The 22166-nt window shown below is 52.9% G+C and overlaps 1 protein-coding gene across 1 annotated transcript in view; it reads right to left on the bottom strand.

The window, feature by feature from the left end:
* The window catches only part of CMKLR1 (chemerin chemokine-like receptor 1), a 49582-nt gene extending 27643 nt beyond the window's left edge, over positions 1–21939 (bottom strand). Inside the window, exon 1 of the mRNA XM_028116571.2 lies at positions 21599–21939. The gene's annotated coding sequence lies outside the window, so the exon portion shown is untranslated. The remainder of the gene's footprint in view (positions 1–21598) is intronic.
* Positions 21940–22166: the final 227 nt, after the last annotated feature.

Genomic DNA, 22166 nt, shown 5'->3' with positions numbered 1-22166 from the left:
AAGACTCGTGTCTGGCAGAGCTCACCTTGCGGGGCTACGAGAGGGGCAGAAGGAACCAGCGCACAGGCAATGTCGTGCAGGAGTGCCCTGCGGCTGGTCACGTTGCCTGAGTCTTAGCGTTGACCTTCCCTCGGACGTTCCCTGGGCCCTCAGGTCCACGCTCAGGAATAAGAGAATCAGAAATAAACCCGCCCTGGGTTCTGCCATGTTCCAGAGCGGGTCACTCCTCTCTCTCCTCCCCACCCCCACCCCCTGGCAGACCTTCTAGAAAAACCCATGGAGTCATTAGAAAATTGCCTTTTTTGACTAAACTGAACTCTGAACAATCTGCCATATTCACCTCAAGCCTGGTTCAGCCCTCCAGGGTCACACAGGATAAGCGGCCACCTCCTTCCCACCCCCCCCCAACAAGGGCCACTTCCTCACTTCTAATGTGGGCCAGTACTTCCTCTGCATCGTTCTTAACCCCTTGCCTTCTGGCCCCCACCAGCTGGGACTGTTCTCTCTCCAGGCAGAAGGAAGAGTGCTACAGGATGTTTTTGCTCGCAGGTTTGTCTGTTCATTTGCTTATATTTTGACTTGGTCCAGAAGGGAGGGAAAAAAAAAAAAATCTCAAAAGACTCACGTATACAGGGGAACATAAATTAAAAAGTGAGAGTGTAAGGAGGAAGGGAACGTGGGTGGAGACAGAAAGCAGAGCCAGGGCTGAGGGGAAAAATGCAGACGATAAGTAATGTCCTACATGCTGAGCTTGGGTGGGCCGTACCACGGACTCCCAGACTTACAGTCTCGGAAAGGAAAACTGGTCCCAGCGGTCACGTGCCCCTGGCTAACAAACCCCCTCCAGGGGATGGCAAGCCTTCCTGTGGCCAGGGGGCAGAAGGACTTTCTCCAGAGGTACCTGCAGAGAGGACAAGGTGTGATGTGGTGATCACTGTCCTCATGGACGCCCTGACTGTGGACACAGCCTCGAGGTTCTGTGCATTTTAGGACAGGCATCCAAATGCTTACGGCCTGAATACGGCACCCTTCCCTCTAAGCTGGTGGCCTTGCCCCAAAGTGCAGTTCGGTAAGAGCCCCTTTCCCCAGCCGGGCCTGGGAAGGAGCGTCTAGACATCCAGGTTTATGCATTGCTGGCTTCCTCTGAAGACATTTCTAGAATATTTGGGAGCGGGCCTGAACTGGGTGGCCTTCAGAGCATCCTCTCTGATCCTGTTTCTCCCAGGGAGAAAATGCTAGACCCCAACCATGCTCCCTACCAGCTGGAGGCAGGCCCGGGGTATGACTCTGCTCACTCTCCGCTGCTTGCTTGCCTGTGACCATGCCCAGGATGCTGACAAGGACACTCGCGAAGCCTACGTAGTGTCCCTACATCCTGGCTTGTGCCTCTTACCTCAACAGGCTTATGAAGAGTGCTGCTTTTACTCTCAAGGTGCCCCAGTTTGGACAATGTGGATTTCCTACTCACAAATCACCCCCCCCCCACCCCTGCCCCAGAGGGAGGAGGACCAGAAGCTTCTGAGGGCTGACCTTGCCTGCCCACCTGTGCTGGGCCCTGTGCACTTACCTGGGTCCTCACAGTCCCATGACCCCCACTTGGCAGACAAGAAAACAGAGGTTCGGAGAGGCTGGGGCTACCATGTAAAAAGGTACGTGCCAGGCGCCTGTACCCAGAATATTCCGGGGTTTAAGGTACCCATTGGCTCTGCACAGGAATGGCTACTCCCATCACCTCCACAGACGTAGAGACTGAGGCTTGGCTCAGAGACAGAAGGGGGCCTGCTGGGGGCCCTGCAGTCTCAGCCTGAAAGCCTGGATTTGAGAGGCCGCTCTCTTTAGTCCAGGCTCGCAAGCTGTGGGCCCTGGGGCAAGGGACTTGGCCTCTCTGAGCCCTGGCTTATCTCCTCTGCAAAATGGGAAGGAATCTGGCAACTACCTTCTGTTGTTGCAGGACAACCGCTTGGAGGGAGCGCCCTGGAAGCTGGGGGCACGGCCGGGTGTGGTTACTGGTGGGCGGATGAGGAGCAGTGGCTCGCCCAGAAACTGGACCCTCCCAGGAAGGCCACGCCCCTCAGCCCAGGCCACGTACCTTGCGGGGCCCTGTGCAAAGTGAGCACGCAGGCCCCTTATTCAGAAAGGACTAAGGATTTTAAGATGGCAACTTCGGGGTGTTAAACCAAGCTCAGGCCCTTCCGAGGCCCGTGTGGCTGCCCTGGTGGCCCACCCATGAAGCTGGCCCTGCCCTGCTGCTCTGGGGGGCAGGAGTGCGAGAAGAGTCCTCTCCACTGCAGGCCCAGCAGGGCGGGGCTTTTGTGGCCACCCCCCCCCCCCCCCCCCCCGGCAATCCCAGCGGGGAGGAGGGAGCAGGGGATGATACCGTGGTGGACACAGGAGATGGGAGGAGGGCAGGGCAGCCAAGTAAACCCAGAGGGAAGAAGACACAGGTGAACAGGGGGGAGAGGGACAGGGAGAGACAGGAATGGGGAGACAGAGTCGGCAGAGAGGGCAATGGAAGCCGCTAAAAGGTGAGAGCAGGGAGAAAGACTAAGGGCAAATACAGAGATTCAGAGTCAGACAAAAGGGGAAAAGGCTGAAAGCCACCTCTCTGCCCAACTCCTGAGAAGGTCCAGGAAGGCCCTACAGACCCCCCCCCGCCCCCCCGCCCCCCCGCCCAGAGTGGGCTGAGGAGGGGCCCCACGAACAGCCATCCTTCTGGGGGGTGGTCCAAAGCAGCTCGGAGAGTAGAGGGCACGCGGGCGTATTCTGTTGTATTTAGGCACATGCTTAGGAGTATAATAAGGCAGCCTTGGGCTATTTCCAAAATTCCCAAAGATCAGAGAGCTAGGAGCAAGGTGTGAGCCCCATAGAAACGTGAGGGGCCTCTGCTGTGGGACGGAAAGCTGGAGCCACTTGGAACCGGGGACCACATGCTGATCAGAATATGCAATGGGAGCTCGTCCGTGTCTTCGGCTAATTTTACCAGGAAACAGCAAGTACCATTTAACACACAGGCTGTTTGGTGGTGGGGTGGGAGCAGTGTTTGGGGAGGTCCTGGCAGAGACTGGCTAAAAGCCCTATCAGGTTGTTTTCTCAACTGAGTATAGGGGTTTTCAGTCATTATCTTCTCTAGAGAGTCTCTCTGTCCATTGGATATTAGCATCAGGGAGGGCCCACAAGGACACATTTTTTTTCCTATAAACATTTCACCAAGGGTTTAAGAGTTCAAGGGTTCTCTTGGAATGAGACAAGCAAGTCTCCTGACTCGACCACCCACGGCCACAGGGGGCCACCAAGATGACGTGGACGTTAGAGGGAAGGGTGGGCCCTGCATAAAACCCAAATAGGACCCTCTCAGGCTAGGTTCAAAGTGAGCCAGAAGAACCCTCTCCTTGGGACACTGAGGAAGCTGGAGTCAGGTAAAGCTAGGTTTAAGACCCCAAATGTGTTCATATGATGGTCAAGGGGGTAATGGTGGTAAAAAGTCACCAGCATTACAGTTTCAATAATACTTCATAATAACTCTTATTATTAGTCTAACGGGCATTTGTGCACGATTCTCACTTGGCTTCTGTAACTCGAATTTTTGACTTGGCAACACAACTCCCATCTAATTGGTGCCGTTCAAAACCCTCTGAAATTATTAAAAAGTTGGGATGCACATCCTTGCTCCCACCCTGCCCGGTCCCCTCTGTACCTATCAGCTTTACTTTTGTTTCTCCTATCCCCTTCCACGGTTTCTTTGGGTCAATACGAAGGTATATTCTAATTTCTCTCCCGTTTCGCGTGAAAGGTAGTATACTACACACGCTACTTTGCAATTTGTCTTTCTTACCCGACAATACACCTTGGAGATAATTTCACATCAGTACGTAGAAAAAGTACCTATCCTTTTTTGATGGCTGCATAGTATTCCATTTGGGGATTTACCGTTATTTACTGATTCAGTCTCCCAGGCTTGAGCATTTGACTTGTTTCTAGTCTCCTACTACTATAGTTCATTATTGTATGTGTGTTGCAATATTGTAATCAATCATGTTGTGTGTGTATCGTTTCCTACTTGTTCCTAATACTGTCTGGGGCTCTTTTATGATGAGCAAACAAGACTTCAGCCCTCCCTTTGCACTGGCTGGGCTGTGTTTTAATCCGTCCAGAAGATGCTTCAGAGCCACTCAGACTGTCAGTCCGCAGAGAGCCCAAGCCATGTCTGGGGTAGGAGGTGTCACAGGACGTCGGAGAGTCTCCGTTTTTATCCCAACCGTCCCAGCTGTTCAAGCTTCTGGTCCTCAGTTTCCAGATTTATCAGAGGGAGAGAGCAGTCATGCACAGGGCCATCATGGGGGTCAGGGATGGGGAACGGGTCGGCAGCTGTATGAAACCCTCTACGGTATGAAAGAGACAGATATGTGCCCAAAGCCCCCTTGCCAGCTCCAGAGGGTCGATCTGGACCCTGTGGGTTCCCAGAGAAGGAGCCAGTCAGGCTGGAGGAGGCAGGTTCCCCAGAGAACCGGGCAGTGACGGGCCCAACTGGCACTTTTTCCAGAGCTGTCTCCATCTCAGAGGCTGGCGCCTGAGCTCCTGAGGAGTCATGTTCTGGACCTGGCTGGGCAGCCATGAGCAGCCCCAAGCCACGATCTACTGAAAGTTGTTTTCTGTTTTTATTCCATTTTGAAATAAATCAGTGATCACCTTCCCGGGGTGCAGAGAAACCTCTCCCCTCCGTGGACTGGCCCTAGCCTTCCTGTCCCCTCAGGAGAGAATCCAGGGTGATTTTCCACCCATTGCTCATGAACAACAAACAAATCCTGGCAGGCAACATGGTACCCGTCCCACTTCCAGGCTGGAGTCCTTATCTCCCTCTGTGGAGCTCTCACTTCTTCCCAACTCACCTCCCAGAGGGAGGGCCCCAAGTGGCTGACAGAGGGGTCTTGGTCTCCCTGCTCCTTGCTTCCTCACCCGTCGACCAAGAACCCTGGCAATGTCTCCACCGGTGCCGGTTTCCAAGGGCCCCCGCAGGGCGTAGCTACAAGCAAGCCGTGGGAACCACCAGTCAGCCCTCAGGATCCTTCCCATCCTTTACTTTGTTCCAGCCTTCCAACGGCCCTGATTCCCACCCCCATCTCACAGTTGAGGGAACAGAAGCTCAGAGGGGCCAAGCAACTCGCCTAAGGTCACGCAGCTACAATATGGAGGAGCCAGGACTTGAACCCAAACCCATGCTCCACACACCACGGGGAAGGGAGCGGGCTCTGCAGCCAGAACACCTGAGTTCAAATTCCAGCTCTGCCACTCACCACATGAGAACTCTTCGTGGCTTAAATGGCCCGTGCCTCACTTTTCCTATCTGTAAAATGGAGCAGTAACAGTGCATACCTCATAGTGGTGGTATGAGGATTAAATAAGAGGAGTATGTTATTGAATAGGATTATGATCTTATGATTACATGACATATGATTATACTGCCCCAGATCTGAACGTGGTATAGTCATAAGGGAGTCTGATGATAACAAAACAAAACAAAACAAAACTCCTCCCAGAGCTTCTTTCACGCTAAGGTATAAATATCTGAGGACAGACGACACATTTCTCTTTTATACATTCAACAAACCTTACTGAGCACGTTTGATCCGCCAGGCACCAGGCAAAGAGCTAGGGATACAAAGATACAGTTTCCACTCCTCAGAAACCCGAGAAGCCAGGCAGGGGAGGCACACAGTGAGGGAAGCACGAGGCAGAGAGCCCCGCGTGCTGGCAGAACACGCGGGCATGTCTCCCACTGCAGCTGCCAAGTCAGGCAAGGCTACCTGGGAGAAGAGAAACTGGAAGGACGAGTGAGGTTGGCCGAAGCAGAGCAGATGTCAAGGCTCAGCGGGACAAGAGTTCTGCACGTCCAAGGAACACAGCTGGAGTAGGCGGGTACAGATTGAGTTCAGATTTAAAACTTTGACGGTGTACACGCAGGCACTGTGTGCAGCAGAAGCCGAATTTGAGCAAGAACATATGGACCCTGGTGTCACCTTAAAAATCCCAAAGGGAAGGTGTGGTCAGGGAGCCAACCCCGTGCCTCTCCCCCCGAGGCCTGGGATGCATGTCACACTTGGTTGGTGGCACTTTCTCCTGAGTTCCACCAAGAAGCCCAGCTGTCTCCAGGGCCCTGGGACTCAGGACTAAATATCCCAGGCCTGGAGAGCCTACCATTCCTTCAGCTTTCCAGTTTAGGAAGAGCCAGGCCACCTCCCAGGACCCTCACTACATGCCTGCCTACCCGGGGGCAAAGCCCTCTCCTTCCTCCTTTCTTCTTCCTCCTCCCTCTGCTTTTCCTTCCTTAGCCAGAATCACAGACACTTAACCCGCTTGGGCTTTCCCGTTCCCTGCTCCCCCCCTCCCAGGAAAGGAGCCAGCATCTGAGATGGGCCATGCCCACATCCACACCAGCTCCACCCACCTTCCCGTCCCCAACCCAGGATGCCCTTCCCGCTCCAGAGCATTCACACATTCATCCAGTCTGTAACAGGAATAGAACTGGGTCCTGGAAGCTTCAGCATACTCATAGCCAAAGAAACACAGTCCAACAGCCAAAAGCACTTATAAATGATTCAATTTTTTTTTTTTTTACTGCCATCCCTCAAAGAAAAACAGACTATTGTGGTAGATGTTGGTGCCCGGCTCAGATCCCCTTTCCTGGCTGAGGGCACCCGTCCCACAGCTACAAACAATACCAGATGCTCACAGCTGGTCCTTTCTGAGAACTGCCCAGAGCTAAGCAGGGGCTGCCTCTCCCCAGCTGACATGGAGTACAATTCAGGCTCCAGAGCCCCCCATGGGACCAGGCTGAAACTAGTCTCCACCTGAGACCACCTCCTTGCTGAGTTCCTCCCCTGCTCTGTCCTTGAACGCAAATTTCAGATTGTGCTCCCAAATTCACTAATCAAAATAAATAATATTTTAGTTCCATATTCTTAAAATTTGTTTATTTTAGAGGGAGAGAGAGAAGGCATGCGAGTGGCGGGGTCGGGGGGTGGGGTGGGGGCGGGCAGAGGGAGAGGAGAGAGAAAATCCCAAGCAGGCTCCACACCCAGCTCAGCTCAGAGCTGGAAGCAGGGCTCCATCTCAAAATCCCGTGATCGTGACCTGAGCCAAAACCAAACGTCAGACGCTTAACCGACTGAGCCACCCAGGTGTGCCTAGTTCCGTATTTTTTTAAAAATCGAAACTAATGCATAAAATGCACGATGAACAAAATATCACAGTTTTAAACAAAGATGGACCCCAACTTTGAACTTGCATGACTCTGTCTCACTCACCTCCCCCTAAGCTCAACCCTGCCTGAGAGAACTTACTCAGTACCTCACATTTACCTAAATCCTTGCCTCAGGCTCTGCTTTGGGGAAACAGATATCCAACTCAGAACCCAGTCTTCTCTCTCCCCGCCCACTGCCCTGACTCTGAGTTGTTGTGTGCTGAACGATCATGGGCAACTACAATGTGCCAGGTGCATTCGCTGCTCTGCAGTCCCGCTCTGGCTCTAGCTGCTGCAACCTTCCCCTCCATGCCCAGGGCCCAGTCTTTTCCAATCGTGTGGCCTCCTCAGCCACACCTGTGCCTACCTCTCTCTCTCAAATAAATCTTTAAAAACAAAAACAAAAATTTTGACCACGTACAGGTTCCAGTGGGCTAGGGTCGTCAGTCTCTCTGTTTGACATCAGGGGAAACTGAGACCTTTCAAAGAGCCGCTCTGTCTTTCCCGTCCAAACCCTGAGCCTTGAATGTTGCCTTGGGGAAACTGAGGAATGAACAAGGTGCTGTGGGAGGTAGGCGACATGGCTTCCAGACCCACTCTGCTCCTAATTTTCTTAGAACCTACACAAATCTCTTTCCTTCTCTGAGCCACGAGCGTGTGGATCTTCCAGGCGACCCTGAGCTAGAAGGCACCCTCTGGTCCAGCAGGGAAGACTCAGCCCAAGCTGGGTTCAGGGCATAGGCCCTGCCTGTGCAAATGAGCCAACACGGCTGGAGAAACAGGACCAGACACCAGGCTTCTTTCTCTGACACCATGTTTGGGCCTCAGTTTCCTCTTCTGGAAATGAGTTCTCAGATCCTTGCCAACTCACAGTTGGCTCACAGAGAGTGGCACCGGAGCCAAGGGCTAGACACTTGGCAAAAGCCAAACCACCTGGAGAGAGAGGCTGGCCAAGTGCCTCAGACGAAAGGCACACAGGCTATTTCCTCTAGAGGGACCCAGCCCAGACCAGAGGTCCAGGACTCCAGCTGGGGAATCCTAAAGTTTGCATCTTTGTGCAAAACCTTCCCTGTGCCCGGTGGGAGGGTCCTCGCGGCCCAGGTGCTAGCTGGGTTCTTAGTGGTTCTTCCGTCTGGGAGCTGACTGTGACCAGAGGCGATGCCCTGGAAGGAAGTGGGTCTCAGTTGTCCAGGAAACTGCTCCAGCTGCCCAGCCCCAGCTAGGCAGCAGGGTAGAGGGGAACAGGACTCACCCAAGTGGCATCTTTGCAAGTGTTGCGGTTAAAGCTGTCTGGCTTCTGGCTTCAAACTCCAGCTCTGCTGCTTACCAGCTGTGTGACTCTGAGCAGGTCACTTAACCTCTCTGTGCCTATTTCTTCAATACACAGTGGAGAGATGGGGGGCTAGGGAAGAAGACTCAATTGTCAGTGTCCCCCTCAAACCTGACAATCCATGCATTTCCTATCCCAAATTTCTCTGAATGAGCCACAGAGACAGAAAGCCAGAACACAGATGAAGGTCCCCTCCGCGGAGCTGACCCAAAGATTTCTGAGGGCCGCAATTTCTGTCTTTAAATGCAGGGGAATATTATGGCGCTGAATGCAAAATTCCCATGCTTTTTTTCTTTTTTAAACAAAGCGTACGCCCTCAAAATAATTTTACGTTTTAAAAATAGGCACACAACCTCAAAATAACGTCAGTGAGGATTTGGTTTTCCCGAAGGGAAGGAAGGGATCTTCAGGAGATGCTCCAGATCCTGGTCTCCAGAGTGTGTGGGCGTGCCCCTCTGCTGTTGGGGCTCACCTGGGCATCCCCTCACTAAGAGCTGTGGGTTGCCCACGATGTGCAGGGCGCAAGGTTGTGGGGTGCCCGGGGCAGGTTTCCTGGACAACTGAGGCCCACACCTTTTTATCATGGCATCCTATCTCAGCCAACTCCCAGAGAGAAGAAGCCACCGAGAGAGCCCAGACAGCACCTGGAGCCTGGGGGACCCTCTCTCACCTCGAGGTAAGTGCTTGCTTTTGCTCAAAGAGGCTCCACTCAACCTCTGGAAGACTTAGAACACTGGCTACAGAAGAAAGGAGAGAGAGGGGAGGAGGGAGAGTGGGAAGGGCTATACACTGAGAAGACAGGGGCCAGCCAGACTTGCCCCAGCTCCTCACAGTGGCCTGGCTCTGCACCCCACGTCTGGGGACAGAGCCCAGAACCCCACGAGTTTCAGAGCCCCCTCAGGAACTGGAATGTCCCGAGATGCCTGCAGCATTTCCATATGACACCGAGGAGAGAAACTAGCCAGCCCCCACCACATCTGGAGGAGCCAGATGATCCCCAGAGAGATGGTTTCAGATGGTTCCAGAAGCATATCGCTGCCCTGGAGCCAGGAGCTCTTTCAACTTCACCCCTGCACCCTCTCAACGCCCCTTTCAATGCACCCCGAGTTTTTGAGAACATGGCTTTCAACGAGGTGAAGCAACTTGCCCAAAGCCCCTCCGCAAGAAAACAGAACGGGGCAGAGCTTCCTACCAAAGCCCCCCATCACTAGGGACACAGACTGGACCGGGCCAGCCCGCTAGTGGCAAAACTGCAAACACTTGTGCATGTATTGAGCACCAGGCCCCAGATCTGTGTGCACCCAGTGTGTGGACGCCCCATTCCGGATTCTTGCCTTTAAACAGCTGCCTGTGGCAAATACCAAAAAAAAAAAAAAAAAAAAAAAGATAAAACACAAAAGTGTCCTCCCCTACATCCATCTCCCCACCCCAAAAACCCTATGAGGCAGTGTCATCCTCGCCCCCATTTTACAGATAAGGAAATCAAGGCCGCATAGCTAGGAAGTCAAGGAATGTGAAATCAGGCAGTGGGATTCCAGAAATGCCACCGGCCAGGCCCCTCTGCCTCTCCAGACACATCTGGACCACACGGGCTTCGCCCCACCCTGGCCCAGCCGGCACCGCCCGGCCTCTCCCCGCTCCCTGCTCCCCGCCAATGCCCGCACAGGGGAAGACAGTTTTCCTAGTTCAGTGAAGGGTGACAGGGACACCAGACTCCTCATCCAGGAGCCAGGACACGGCCATGGCAAGCACCTCTGCCCCCAGGCTCTGGTAGATATGGGGTGTGCCAAGATTGCGACGCTTGTCCCAGGCCAGCCCTGTTTCTCCAAGCTATGCTAAAGCGTAGCTTCGTCACATTAAGAAAGAAAAAAAAAAAGCAACTCAATTCCAACCCCTCCATCTACAAGAAAAAGAACAGAGAAGCCCTCTCTGGTGGAGGTGTGAGGAAGTTAGAAATACACACTTCTATGGAATTGACTCTAACCGCCTGTCCTCGGGTCTCTGGAGCAGGACGGGCCTGCCGCTGGCTTGCCTCTGGGAAGATCCCTGGCCGAGAAGCTCCCCTCACCTTGTGTCCACAGCGCCTGGATGTCCACCAGCACAGACATTCTCTGCTGATTTAAGCCATTGTGCTCACAAAGCCCTGCTCCCGCGAGCTGTCATCAGCTGCAAATACCTCAGTGTGAAAGAGTTGATTGCTTTGGTTTTCAACTGGACATTTGGACGAAAACCGGCTTCTGATGGAACGGGGCATTTGATTAAAAAAGAAAAAAAAGGAAGAAGAGATAAGAGATAGACCTAATTGGAATAGGGAGGGTCTGAGGCAGAGGTAAGGCAGAAAGGCCTAGAAATCACAAAGGAGGAGGGTATGTAGACTCTGGACAAAGGGGCCAGGAAAATAGGAAGAGCCATGCGGGGTGCAGTCACGGGCGCAGGCAGGTAGAGGAGTTGGTGTCAGGGGCCCGTCTCCCTTGGCTAGCAGCTGTGTGACCTTGGGCAGCCGACCAACCTCTCTGAGCCTCACCCTGGACAGGAAAGTATGGCTGCAAACAGGCTGGGGTTTGCCTACTGGCCCCAGAAGACAATCTGAAAGACGGGAAGTGGGACAGGGCAGAAGCCGAGCAGGGACTCAGCCAGTGGAAGCCACCTGTCCCCCAGGGCAGGGGACACAGCCCAAGAAACTCTTAGAAGGAACTTTGCGTGATGTTGGCTTCCCGGCAAACGCGAGATGCCAGCTCTGGGAGAGGGCTGAGAACGTGGAGCGAACAGAGAGCATGGAGCTGGGGCCAGCCGGGCTGGATGGGGAGGAGGCCGGGGGCCCCAGCCGGTGCAGCGGCCTCACCGTCAGGCCCGCCAGGAATCGGTGAGGGCGAGGTGAGAAGCATCGCCCAGCCAGGCTCCGGGCAGCCGCCCTGCCCTTCCCCAGAGCCCTGTTCCTGATTTCCTTCATGGCTGAGGTTTTTCACGGGTGGTGGTGGTGCGGGGGTACCAGAAAAAGAAAGGCCCATTGAGGCCAGACAGGCCCCGCATCCCCCAGGAGAAGAGAGGCTGACAATTCAAGGTCCCCATCCAGTCCTGCCATGTTTTTGGGCCAAGGCAGAAAGCGGAGGGGAAAGCGTGGGGCAAAGCATGACCCTGGCATGGTCCACACTTGGCACTTCCCAGCCCCTCCTGGCTCGGGACTTCTGGTCCCCCCACCCCCCACCATTCTGCGCCACTGGAGCCAAGCCCCCTCATGCAGAGGCCACAGTGCTTTTCAGCCCCACCTCTGGGCCACACATGATCTCACGTAAGCCGTGTAACACCCTGGTGAGCCCCACTTTACAGTGGGGGAAACTGAGGCACAGAGCAGTTACGTGATCTTTTCTGGGTTTCACAGCCAGTGAGCAGCAGAAATGGGTTTCAAAACAGGTCTGTGAGCGGGCAGAGTTTCTGCTTCTACCCATCAGGTGGCCATCCCATTCTGACTCAAGGGACGCCCTTTTTCTTCGTGACCCAAATCCCTGACAGTTGGAGAAGCCCCCTGTGAGTCAATTCTGCCATAAAAGAGGCTGCAAATTGCCGGCACTCCCCGAAGACTCTCTCTTGACGCCACTCAGCTCAACCTCCCCTACTGCTGGGAGGCCTGTGGACTCCTCAGTGCCCAGCCCGGCTCAGTCTGGCTCCAACGGGGCATTGGCAAAGTCTCCCTGCAGTAAACAAGTCCCAGGCTGACCACAGGTGCCAGCCTAAATCAACTTTCTTCAGCCCTGGAGGAAACACCTCGTTCTCCCCAAGCTCTGCGCCTAACATCGTCAGCAAGTCCTAGGCACGGGAGGAGAGGGTATCCGTCATTCAGTCCCAAAAGCCACCAGTGCAAAGAAATACTCTCTTCTCCGAGCTGGTTTCTGGACCAGACAACCCAGGAGATTAGAGCCACAAACCGACAGGCCCTCTGCCAAGCTGGAATCTCAAACTCAATTAGCTTGGGATTGTCTGGAATCTTCAATTGTTCTAATGTTCGAGCTTAAAGCAACTGAGTTTGGAGAGAGTGAGCCTCAGGACAACAGGATGCTGCTCTGGTGAAACAGGGCAGCCTTGGACCACCCAGAAAATTGGGTGGGATCTTCAAGACCCTGCAGAGCGTCCAGACTCCCTCCGGCCACTCCCCGCTTCCGCCCACCACACCAGACACCCCTGGCTCATCAAGCCTCCAAATCTCTGCTCATGCTGCTCTCGCCACCTGAAATATCTTTTATTTCTGGCCAACTTCTGCTCCAGCCAACTAGAGGCCTTGTCCAAAGCCAACTCATCCTTGGAGCCAGCTCAAATCCACACTTTCTTCTCGAGGTGCTATTTCCGGACTTCCCCAGCAAAGCTCTTTACCCCTGTAGTACTTTGCACACTGAATGTATTTAACGATACACTTTCAGGGCCCCTGGGTGGCTCAGTTGGTTGAGTGCTCAACTCTTGGTATCGGTTCAGATTGTGGGATTGAGCCCCAAGTCAGGCTCCGTGCTCAGCGCAGAGTCTGCTTGTCCCTCTCTCTCTGTTCCTCTCCCCATTAGTGCTCTCTCTCAAAAAGATAAATAAATAAAATTTGTAAAAACACAAAAAAAACAAAAAAGCCCCGACAATATGCTTTCAATCAAACGGCCAGGGTTCACCTACTGTAACGAACGGATGATGGAGGAAAATGTCTTGAGTGATCATGACCCAGAAGCAATTGGGCCTGTGTGCCTGGCCATTAAAGCCAACTTTCCAGCTAGAGGGACCCCCACTCTGTTGACACACTTGTCTTCCCACGTGACTGGGAGCCCCCTGAGGGCAGGGCTGGTCTCTCCCTGGATCCCACACTCCTGGCACACAGTAGGTGCTCAGTAATTCCTGGTGGGGGGGCACGGAGGCTCTGTCTTGACTCTCTCACTACCTTCATGGGCTCCTTTAGACAAGTCCCTCTCCCTTTCTCAAGCTTGTTTCTCCATCTGAGAAGTGAAAGGGTGGACTAACCCATACTCAGGGCTATGGTCTGAATGTTTGTGCCCCCCCTGCACCCCAATTCATATGTTGATGTCCTAATTCCCAATGTGACAGTGTTGGGAGGCGGGGTCTTTGGGAGGTGAGGTCATGAGGGTGGAGCCTTCACGAGTGGAATTAGTGCTCTTATAAAAGAGACCCAAGGGCGCCTGGGTGGCTCGTCGTTAAGCGTCTGCCTTCGGCTCAGGTCATGATCCCAGGGTCCTGGGATCGAGCCTCGCATCAGGCTCCCTGCTCCGCGGGAAGCCTGATTCTCCCTCTCTCACTCCCCCTGCTTGTGTTCCTGCTCTCACTGTCTCTCTCTGTCAAATAAATAAATAACACCTTTAAAAAATAAATAAATAAATAAATAATAGAAGAGACCCAAGAGAGCTCCCTAACCCCTTCCACTGTTGTGAAGACACAGCGAGAGGTCAGCCATCTGCAGCCCAGAAGAACCTGAACATGTCTGCACCCTGACCCTGGACTTCCAGCCTCCAGAACTATGAATGAGGAGTTTCTGCCATTTACAAGCCACCCAGTCTCTGGTAGTTTGTGAGAGCAGCCCCAACAGACTAAGACACTCGGGAATGACACATGATTATCTCAGATGACCATTGTCATCCATTGAATTTTAAGGTCAAATGTGGTCGATAGCTTGTCATCACTGATGGGCCCTAATATCACCTCCTTCCCACAGATGCACGTCACTCCCCCCATCAAGAGGTGGACTCTCTTGCTTTTTCCTTTGAGTCTGGGCTGGGCTGGTGACATGCTGTGACCAACGGAATGTGGCAGAAGTGATGCTTGCTAACCCCAGGCCTAGATCTCAAGAGGCCTGGTCACTCTCCCAGAGCCCTGGGCCTCCAGGGAGAGAAGTCCAGGGAGTGCTGCCACGTGGGGAGAGGCAGCATGCGTTCCAGCAAGACATGAGGCCATCTTAACTGGCCCCGCCCTGGTCAAGCTCCTTGCTGAATGCAGCCCATGAGTGATCTGACGGATACCACGTGGAACAAACATGGACCATCTCTGCAGAACTCTGCCCGGCTACAGAAATGTGAACAAAGAAGTCATTTCAAGCCACCACATTTTGGAGTGGTTTGAACCACAGAGATAAATATTTGAAACAGATTCCTGTCTGCCGTGGCTTGTGAGTGAGGAGTGTTGGAGCTCCATCCCTGGACTAGACAATGTCAAGTTCAATGTCAATTCGATTCAATGTCAATTCAAGATTTTTCTTGGGTCTACTGGATAGGAAGGTACCAGACTGAGAGGGGATTAATCTATCAGAAGAAAGCAGAACCCCACTGGGACTAAATGAATCCAGTGGGCCCACTTGGGCTGTTTCAAAAGACAACTCAGAGAGGGTGGAGCAATCAGGAGCAGAGCTAGAAACAGAAACTCAGAAGGAGACAGAATTGGAGGAAACAGCCCCATGGGTAGAACAGCAGAACAGGGAGCTGCAGGGTCTTGCAGCAAGGGGATGAGATAGCCCCTCCCTGGAGCCATCTCAGAGCCTGAGAACCTTCTAGTTGAACACAAGCCTGGCTGGGCATCTGGTACCACCCTCCCACAACTCAAGTGTGAGTTGGCACACACATTCCCAACAATGAACCCCCTTTCTTTGAGGGTACCCACAGCCCATGAGCCGGGCTAGCACTTCTCCCCAGCACGGGGCAGAAACAGAAGGGTTCTCCTGTCTAAAAATCACCAGGGCCTGATGTAGAGGCCCAACCACCAGGAGGATCACTAGTTCATGTTGAGTCCTTTACCAGGTTCTAGACACCATGCTCTACACTCAACTTGGGCACCTTCATTTCTTCCTAACCACCACCCTTATCAAAGGCAGATTGCCATCCCATTTCACAGATGAGAAGACTCACTTGCTCAGAGCCACAGGGTTTGTGGGTAGTGGAGCAGGAATTTGAATGCAGCCTGAATGACGCCAAAGCCCAGAGACTCGGTCAGGCTTGATGGTCACCCATACACCCCAGGACAGCCTCGTGGGCGGCTCACACTCACATTGGTTCTGACTGGTCAATGCCCTGCTGAGCCAGCTGTCACTACGATGGCAGCCATCTGAACTCTCAATTTCTAAACTCAGGAAACAGACACAGATCAGTGTTCGAGATGTCTCCTACTGTGGTAGGCAGAATAATGCCTGCCCATGTCCTAACCCCCAGAACCTGAGAATACGTTACCTGACATGGCAAAACGGACTCTGCAGCTGGGATTGAGTCAAGGGTCTTGAGATTATCCAGGTGGGCCCGGCATCCTCACATGGGTCCTTGTCAATGAAAGAGGAAACCAGGAAAGTCAGAGCGATCCCATGTGAGGACTCATCCCACTGCTGCTGGCTTTGGAGATGGAGAAAGGGACCGTGGATCCAGCAGTGTGAACAGTCTTTTTTTTTTTTTTTCCCAGATTTTATTTATTTATTTGACAGAGAGAGACACAGCAAGAGAGAGAACACAAGCAGGGGGAGTGGGAGAGGGAGAAGTAGGTTTCCCGTTGAGCAGGGAGCCCGATGCGGGGCTCGATCCCAGGACCCTGGGATTATGATCTGAGCTGAAGGCAGACGCTTAACGACTAAGCCACCCAGGTGCCCCTGAACAGCCTTTTGAAGCTGGAAAAGGCGAGGGGGTGGGTTCTCCCCTGGAGCCTCTGAAAGGAGGCTCATACTCAAGAATTCGTAGATTCTGACAACCGTTCAAACAAATCCGGACAACAAGGGATGGGTGTGTGCTGAACGTTCCCCTGCCCTTCATCGTCACCCCTGATCATTTCCTGAGTGCTGCAGATGGGCTCTCCACAACGCTGAGACAGGGAGCAACTGAGGCTCGAGAGGTATGGGCTGACCTGAGCTCACCCAGGTGGCTGGCGCCAAACCCAGCTCTCTTGTCTTCCGGCCCCAGGCTCCCAGAGGGAAAACCTGAACATGCTAGCCATGGTCTCTTGCCCCATTTGCCCTACCCAACCATCTCCTTGCATAAGATCCGTCCTCAGGGCTGGGATCAGAGGACCCGAGTCATGAACCTTAAGAAAGCAGAACTGATTCTGACATGCTGCCTGCGTAGCCACTAACCCCCCTGCTGAGTCAGCTGCTGGTACTTCCATGCTTGCAGAGTGGCCACGAGGGATGGGACAAGGCCTGAGCCTCCCCCACCACCCCCAGCCCAGGACTCTCCACGGGGCGAAGCATGAAGCCAAGAGACGCGCCAAAATGACTTTTTCCCGCCTGGGGACCCAAAATCATGGGGTGCCAGACTGCCATAGGGACCCAGATGCGCAAAGGCAGACTTCCATGCCTGCTTTCCTAAGAATAAAATTAGAAATGTCTTCACTGGGCTGACCATGTGCCGTGCCATGCTTTATGTATATTAACTCACGTTATTCCCTAATGATGCCAGGAAGGAGGCATTAAGAGCGCACCCACCTTACAGAGGAGGACATGAGGTGACAGGAGATTCGGGGGCAGAGATGGGCTCCAAACGCTAGAGCAAGCGGCTGTGGAGTCTGTGACCACGTATATCTTTCCTTCTTGGATAGCACTGGGTAGAATTACCACCTCTCCATTCCACCCAGCAGGGCAAGAAATTCTACTTTCTCGATCCTGTTGTGCCCATCACTGCAAAACTCCAGAAGTTCCAAAAGAGAAGCAAATTAACGGGTTTCCTAATTTTACCGGAAACCAGCCTGTCCCAATGTCCACAGGCAGCACAAAGTGACAGCCAACTCAGCGGGCGCCCTCCCTGCCTCCCAGACCTGGTCCAGGGGAACAAGGATGAGTTCTGGAATGAGACCTAGGAGCCCAGGTCCTTACCCCCCCCCTTTCTTCTGGTCAGTGGCTGTCATACTTGGATATACCGAGCTCCCCCAGGCTAGGACAACCACCCAACTGCCTTATGACCGGCAAGCTCGGCCCACGCTAAGGGTATGGACACTGATTCCTGCACCTCTACCTTCCTCATGCCCAGCCCTGGGGGAATACCGCCCAAGGAAACCCCCTACCCTAACCACCCACATGCGCGCGCACGCACGCACGCATGCACACACATGCACGCATATGGGCTTACACACACACATCCAACGTGCGATGCCACCCTAAGACAGGACTAGGATTTTCTGAGTTCAAATCCCAGCTCTTTTGCTTATGAGATATGTGACCTTGGGCAAGTCCCTTTACCTCTCTGATCCTCATTCTCTTCATCTATGAAATGGGGATGATAATCATGGAGCCTTTCTAGGTAGGGCTGTAGGGCGATACTGGATATGAAAGCCTTGGGCTCAGGAAGTGTGCTGTGCTCAATAAAACTGTTATGCTTGTTCCAGGAGGGAAAGAGAATGGCAGTTGCCTAAGTTCCAGGGAAACCCATGGTGATGGGTCTGGAGCATGGGCATTTACTCAGTATATCTGATGGGGATTATCTTGAGGTGAGGAAAGTATTTGTGGATCCAACATCACCTTGTTAACACCATGTTAATGAGAATTTAGACTTAAAATCATGAGAAAGGGAGACCCAAGAGGACACCAAATTTGTGGCAGAGACAACTAGCTGTCCACAAAAATCCATTCTCCCCTTCCGCAGCATATAGCAGACATTGGGAGAGAGCCAGCCGGCCAAGAACTCCATTTCTCAGCCTCCTTTGCGACTAGACTGGCCACAGGACTAGTTCTCCCATGTGGCAGAAGGCAGTGAAGAAGCAAACGTGCCACACTTCCATGCTTTCTTTCATTAGGAGCGATGTCCAAGGGGACAGTAGGGACACACATGGAAGAGCACCTCCCCCCATGCAGAAACACCTGCCTTCTCCTAAACGAGTGTTTTGTTTGAGCCATTATACACGTTTGGGGCTATTTGTTACTGCAGCTACTACCCTGACTAATACAACCTTCAACCTCCTTGTTCACAAATGAGATGTTTATGGCCACAGAGTGAGAACACCTTGCCTAAGCTCACGTAGCAAATTCCACAAAGCTCCAAAAGTTTGGTCTCTTATCAGTCTGGAGTAGATCTGCCATTTTCAACTTGCCCCACCGAGCTCTAAGAGTGAGGTTCTGTGAACGGCGGCCCAGAGTCCTCCACCTCTGTTTCAACTAGAACAACATGCCTTGTATCCATTTTCCAGTCGCCATCCTCCCTATATTTTCATCGGACAAAAGAGTTCTGCTTCTTAAAATAATTCCAAAGCCCACACACTGGGTGACGGCTAGCACACTCTGAATTTCTGTGGTGCTACAAGATAAAGTTTCACTTCTGCACCAGGCCTCCTGGCCTCAACTGCTGACACAGGACATGCAGACTCACAGAAGTACATAGATATTTGCTTAGAAAGGAAAAAAATCAACCTCTGTGTGCAATAAGCAACCCAGAAACCTGGACAAAAGGCAAACAGAAAAGATGTTCACATCCTCTAGCTCAGCGGCCCTCAAGTTTTGGGGTGCATCCGAACCATCTGGGGAGCTGGCGCCACATGCAGACTCGCACGCCTCGCCCTCGGGGATTCTGATGGCACAAACTGAAGCCTTAGGAAATACTCATGATTATTCGGCATGAATGATATTATTCATGATGGTTCCGATGCCAGCATTCCCACGATAGCACTTTGAGAAGCCCCGAGTCTACTCTGCAGCCTTGAAACTGGCAGGGATTACTGGCAGTAATAACCACGCTCATGCAGTGTAGCTCAAAGCGAGTGAGACAGGCGTTGAGGGGTTTTTTTGTACCCTGCTGGGAACCTGAGCGTTAATAACCCACTGGTAAAGAAATCAATAATAATTTCTATTTGGCTCGGATGGGTGCCAAAGGTATAGATGGCAGGTGGTATAGAAACGATCAGAGAATCACAGCTAATGTTTCTGGAGCTCCTTACGACATGACAGGCCCTCTGCTAAGTGTTCCACGTGCGTGATCTCATTTAGTCTTTATGATATTCCCATTTTACAGGTGAGGAAACTGGAGCATACAGATACCTTGTTCCATGTCACTCAACTGGCAGGGGGCAGACCAGGTTCAAACTTACCCAAACGAACTCACTCTGCAGCCACGATGGTCTAGTGCCTCTCGTGGACGTCTAACTTCGGAACCCCTCCCCAGGCCTCAGTCTCCTCATCTGTAAAATGGGCATGTTAATAATATCTCTATCATGCAGCCATGGTGAGGATTCAAGAAAATCATGGCAGTAAAGTGGTTTGCCAACTGAGAGGAGTTAATTAAGGAAACATCTAAGGGATGAGACTTTGTCCGACTCACCCATCCCATTTTACAGATGGCAAAACCAAGGCCTGATTATTTATTCAGTGAACATTTACCAAGCACCCACTGAGGATACAGAGAGGAGAGTAAGTACCCCAAGTCCGGCCTCAAGGAGCTCCCAGGCCAGCAGGAGAGACAGATGTGACTGGGAACGGAGACAGGGACCTCTCAGAAGGGGTCAAGCCAGAGAGGGGCGTGACTTGCCCGAAGTCAACTTTACCTATTCCCTGAAGTTTTGGCAGAGTCCAGAGAAGGTCCCTGGGTACCAAGAAAGAACTCCTCCCGTGGGCTTCTCAGTGCCTGACACCCCACCGCCTGAGCATCCCTGGTTAAGTTAAGCCTTCTTTCTTGAGAAAATGCCAAGTAACCCTCCTCCCGCCACTGGAGTTTGGAGGAAGGAAGAGAGACAGCAAGAACCACAGGGAAGATCACTCTTCGAAAGGAAGCAGGGGCTGCCAATAGGGAGGCTGGGGATCAGGCCTCTTACTGGAAAAAGAAGACAGACCGCAAACCTGGCCACCTCCTCACTGGCCTATCTGAACCACAAGCTGGTCTGAGTGATCACACTTATCTAAAGCAGCAGTTACTGGATTATGATGTGCTGTGTATAACTGCGCTCAAGGCTAGCCTTTACGGTGTACTCATTTAAACGGTAGGACAGTGCCCAGGTGCTAGCCGGAAGCAGAAGGGAGTGCGGGGTATGTTCAACAGCTAGCACTGCCAAAGGGCTCCCATCCTTCCTATATAAAGAACTCTTAAAAATCAACAAAAGATAAACATACCAACAGAAAAAAACGTGGGAGTGGATTTGAACAGTAGAATCATAAAAGAAAAATGAACAACGAGTTTGCAAGGGATGATCAGCATTAATAAAGAAATGTAGAGGGAAACAGCCAGACGCCTCACAAACCTTAAGAACAGGCACACTTTTGACTCCGCGATTTGGCCTTTGGAAAAGTATCCATAGGTCAGACATGCAAAGATACTGTGTAAGAGCGGTTCGTCACAGCACATTTGTAATCATGGGGGGAAAAAAAAGGAAGAAGAAGAAGAAGAAGGTGGCAACCACAATGAGGAATGGTTACATAAATCCCAAGATAGCCTTTCCATGCAGCTATTAAAACGTATCCAGGAGGAACAGAGATGGGAGTCCACAGTCTGCAGCGCAAGACAAGGGAGGCTGCCAAACAAGATGTTGGAAGCGTGAGTCCACACCTACATACTTAGATGTGTCTTCTCCATCTGTAGGCACTCAAGAAACATCAGAGATAAACTGGTGGGCGAGCAAGTGTGGGGGCGACGGAGAGAGCCCCCCAAAAGGCCACCTCTGGGTGAGGACCTCCCCCTGAGTCTCTGTACAGAGATACAGCCCAGGGGCCAAAGCAGTGGGCTGTGGGCTTCGTTCCAATCTCAACCTCCCCTCACCGCCACCCCCCACACCCCCCGGCTTACTGTCTCTGCAGCTCCGAGCTATTGCCTTGCCCTCTCTGAGCCCTGGTTCACTCCCCTGTAAAACGAGGACACCTGGGAGAGGGAAACAACCTGCCTCGTAGCTGTGAGCGTGGGTGGAGTCATGAAGGAAAACACGGAGCTCGCTGCTTTTAAAAATAGGGTGACCCTGCTGTTTTTTACAATTACCATGCATTACTTCGGAAATCTGAAAAATCATGTTTTCATTTTGACCAACATTAAATGTTACACGGAAGCACAGGCCTCCTCTCTCTACGAGTATCCCCCTTTCCTGGCCCCTCCAGACGATGTCAAAGCCAAGCGCAATACCTTGTGGCTGGTCTCTGCCTGGGTCTTCCCAAGGGTTCCCCTGGACTTCTGGGGAGTCCTTCAGTCCTTCAGGCCACTGGAGGCTGTGCAGGGGACCCGTGTGGCCCCACTTCTTTCTCTCGGCCACACTGTGCTCTGGCTGTGGCTGTGTGCCCAGAAGGCAGTCCGTCCATTCATTCAAGATGCTCCGGAACCCGTCGGATTGCAGCCTCCCCCCCAAGAACAGCCTCAGCCCTCAGGAGGCTCTTCGGGAGACCTCGGGCTGTCCTGAGCTCCTCACTCGCTGGGGCTGCTGTCCTGAATGGGACAGAACTCTGCCAGAGAAACAGCTGGAGGGAGGAGAGAGCATGAGGGAGGAGAGAGAGAGAGAGAGAGAGAGAGAGGGCGGGGGGGGGGAAGGGGGGAAGGGAGGGGCAGGAAACTGGGCTGGCCAAGGGCGGGGGCGGCCAGCTGCGTGGAGCGGGGGCCGCCAGAGGAGGCTACCCCTGCCTGCCAGCCAGGGACCCAGCTTGTGGGTGGTGGCTGGTGGCAAGGCCCGCTGGGGACGACCCGCCCCTCTGGCGGCCGG

The sequence above is a fragment of the Eumetopias jubatus genome, unplaced genomic scaffold (genome assembly GCF_037043125.1).
Source record: "Eumetopias jubatus isolate StellerSeaLion01/CBP00866 unplaced genomic scaffold, mEumJub1_p1.0 scaffold_16, whole genome shotgun sequence".
NCBI lineage: Eukaryota > Metazoa > Chordata > Mammalia > Carnivora > Otariidae > Eumetopias > Eumetopias jubatus.
This window is presented reverse-complemented; position numbering and strand designations above follow the sequence as displayed.